Raw genomic sequence first — 4,109 nt, forward strand, 5'->3', positions numbered from 1 at the left:
ATGGTATATTGTGATATTTTATAATATCTGATGTAACTTTAGGCTTCAAACCATAATGAGATCACAAAAATTTCAGTAAGCGTTGTTTATTTCTTACAAATCTTGCAGTTGTTTTGAGTTGTATATTATGTTTTAGTGTTTTGACAAATTTTGATTATATGTAAGTCAAAACCTTGGAACAGTTAAATAACATCCATTTCAATAACTTATATCTGGATTTTTCATTGGATTTTGTGTAAGGGGAAGCTTTTTAATGTTTATGTATGGTTTAAATTTGTGTCTGCTGCAAATTTCTCTTAGAGTTTACTGAATTTTGAGTTCAAGGTATATTAATTTTGAATTTTCCCAGATTAAAATTCTGCTATATAAATAGCTATGCCAGTAATACATGGCCCATGCAGAATTTTGCAACACCAATAAATCAGATAGACAGACAGCAATCCATTGAGATTTTTATTAGCAAGTTCTTCCTTGAAACTCTTTAACCATTATCATGCATATTGTGGAAACTGGGGTTCTTGGGTTTAAATGAGGCATTTTGAAGAGACCAAGATTTTTACAGGTAGCTGGAGGGTGTTGGTATGTATTGGCTATCCAAAGAGTAGCAGCATGTCTGCATAGAGAATGCAAAAACACGAACGATTGCAACTTGTTCATGTTGGGATGCAGTAAACCCATTCGTTATAGCCTTGACAAGGATGATCTACTAGTCTTATACCACTTTTAACTTGCATTGTGTTGAGTTTCATTTTGTCAACTGGTTATGGAGGAGAATCACTTTGACGGTTTCTATGATTCAAGGCCTTTTCATGCTCTCATTCAAAGCATTTAATTCATTTAGCTCAATTTTACCTTTGCAATCTCACACTCATGAACTCATTTATCTTAGAATTCCTATTTTCGCTACTCAGGTATACAATGTGATTTTCATAGTCAACTTCTGGTATTTCTCCCCCTATTCATTTTCGGTCATTAAGCTTGCTATTAACGAGGATTTTAAATTTATTTTCGCGGAAAAATTCAAAGGTAAAGCCTGAGACTTGCTTTAAATGTTTCTGTGTTGATTGATGCAGTTGTTCTTGGCATCTATCTCTCTGCTTATTTATGTTATGTACATATCAAGCTTGCATCACCGGGATTTGCAGGGTTTAGGGTTTGGGTTGAAATATGCAGCATCCATTTATTTATTACTTAATGGTTGCTAGGTTTTTTTTTTTTTTCATGACGCCCTCTTAAACGTTCCAAGGGCACTGGGGTTTCGTTCATTAACCTTTTGTCAGCAATAACAAAATTACAATGGGGTTTTCGTTCATTTAACCTTTTGTCGCAGTAACAAAAGTAGACTTACGAAGAAATATGTGTTTTTTTTTCAATTTATTTACTTATTTTTGTGTGAGGAAATTTGGACATTTGATTTGAGTTTATGCTATTTTTATCACTGCAGATTATACAAGAACAATGGAGCAATCTCACAAGGCCCATAGAGCCCGTCAATCTGGAACGTCCTCGAGGAAAAAAGAGAAAACAGACAAGAAGAAGCATGGACTATCCAGTGACAGGCATAATCCCAAGGTTGGCTCAGTCGTTATACTTTGCCACCTTATCTATATTTTTAAAGTAGACTATAGTTCAATTCGTTGTTTTGTTGAATATCTGTTTTTAGTATAAGCGTTTGAGTGTTTTCACATCAGCTTAGGAACGTGTAGGCATTGCAGCATATGCCATCAAGGCTGGAAGTTTGTTCGGTCTAATTGTCGAATTAGCAGTTTTCAAACACTGATCAGTAGGTTAATTACCATGTAGTTGTTCAATATGTACGCACTAGATTTTCTCGTCATCCTTACAGGTTTTTTCATGCGAATGGCAAGTTCATCAATAATTTTTTGGCAAATTAAATAATAGTATCAGCCTGCAAGTACTTTACAAACATCATCAGGTCTCTCAAAGAAGAACGAAAAATCTATGACAGAATGTTGCGAAAATTTGCACTAAGATCAATAAAATATTTTCTTCTTGATCTGCCCATTGGAAAATGACAAGAATTGGGGGTGGTCCAGTCTCGATGAAGGCCCACATTTGCAGTTGTGGTTTGATATGAACGTTCTCCACAAATGTTAATAAGATGGTGTTTCCAATGTTTTACTATTTCCTCAGAATTAAGCTCTGTTTTGTGTATACACCAGCGTATGCCTCTAATGAAGCTAACAAAGCCTTAATCAGATCATCTAACAATGGCATAAGCTGACTTAATTGAGTAATTTGATTATAACATACTAGTTAAGCACAGTGACCCTGATTTATTGACAACATGGTGGCAAACTAAATATATTGACAGAACGTATGATTATGTAATCCAAGACTCCAAATCCCTGTAACTATTCAAAGATTCAATGGGCGTGACAGTTTTTTGCAAATTTGGTTCTACCATAATATTAGTTAGGACTGATGGTTTCTGGATGAACTATCAAGCAGTGGTCATGATCACTGATTTGAAAATTTTCCAAATCGGTTCACTTGCACAGATTACAAAAGCCCCAGTGCTATGTTCCAACATGGTAGTTGGGACTTACCATCTTGGAGAGCTCCAGCTTACTCTGACTTTGATTTTGCATTAACAGGCATTTGCTTTTAAGTCTTCGCTGAAGGCAAAGCGTCTACAATCTATTGCATCAGAGAAGGATCAACGCCGACTTCATCTGCCTGTAGTTGACCGTTCTACTGGAGAACCAGCCTATAATCTCTGATGCAGTTTCCATGGTAATCACAACACCTATACTTGTTAATGGATTAATTTATCCACATATATATAAACAAATTTTTTGAATACATATTTTTACACAATTAGTTTTAATTTAAGTCACAGGCATGTCAACTTCTATGTTTTGAAAGCGATATGGTGACCTTGCCTTCAAAACATACAGTTATAGGTAAGGATTTCAAATTGGAAACCCTAGTCTTATGCCACTTTTAACTTGCATTGGCAATGGGCTGTATTGTTTAGAAAGTGCTTCAAAACTTATTTGTATACATTCTATTAAAACTGAAATGACCAAATACCTTCTGCTAGATTCTTAACCTCGCACATAATAAGCCACAAATTGACCGGCGAGTTCATACAGTTATTGACAACTTTGCTGAACGAGGACTTCGCTCTCTTGCAGTTGCATATCAGGTTAATAATATGGCTTCTTTTGCTTTATCCGTGGGCTCAATCTTCCCAGTAAGTTCTTCTTGTTGATTATGTATATTTTTATAGCTATCTCAAAATCTTTGCAGCAAGTTCCAAAGGGCAGGAAGGAGAGTCCAGGAGGGCCCTGGCATTTTATTGGATTGATGCCTCTTTTTGATCCCCCACGCCATGACAATGCTGAAACAATCACAAGGGCTCTTAATCTTGGTATAAATGTCAAAATGATCACAGGTATGGTGAGGTTATGCTGTCATCAGTTTCACTACTGTTTTTGTAATGCAACGAGCCAACATTTAACTATTTACTTGCAAATGTTCATCAGGAGATCAATTGGCTATTGCCAAGGAGACAGCTTGCCGACTGGACATGGGTACAAACATGTATCCATCATCCTCTTTACTAGGTCAGGACAAAGATGAATCAATTGCAGCTTCGCCAGTTGATGAACTGATAGAGAAGGCTGATGATTTTGCTGGTGTTTTCCCTGGTGAGCAACAATTATCTTTTACTTCTGTGTTTTTTCAGATACTTTTATTTTTTCATTTCCTTAATTAGTGTTTGATTCCATATCCTTCCTGATTTTGACTGGTCATTGCAGAGCATAAGTACGAGATTGTTAAACGATTGCAGGCTAAAAAAGGCAGACATAGGAATTGCTGTTGCTGATGCAACTCATGCAACAAGAAGTGCTTCTGACATAGTCCAGTCAACAAACTGGCCCCATAGCTATTTTGTTACTATGTAATATTTGCATCCACTGTGAAATGATTTACGGCTGAGAGTACCTGCTTGCCTTGAGTGACTTATATGAATTATTGCTTTTAAGATTTAAAGATATTTTTCAGTATAGGCAATTAATTTTTCAGTCAACATTGAACAGAATGTTTATTTGTGGTTGAGCATTATTGAAAGGGATCAC

The sequence above is a fragment of the Pinus tabuliformis genome, chromosome 9 (assembly GCF_031772625.1).
Source record: "Pinus tabuliformis cultivar Carrire ecotype Pingquan chromosome 9, CPIR1, whole genome shotgun sequence".
NCBI lineage: Eukaryota > Viridiplantae > Streptophyta > Pinopsida > Pinales > Pinaceae > Pinus > Pinus tabuliformis.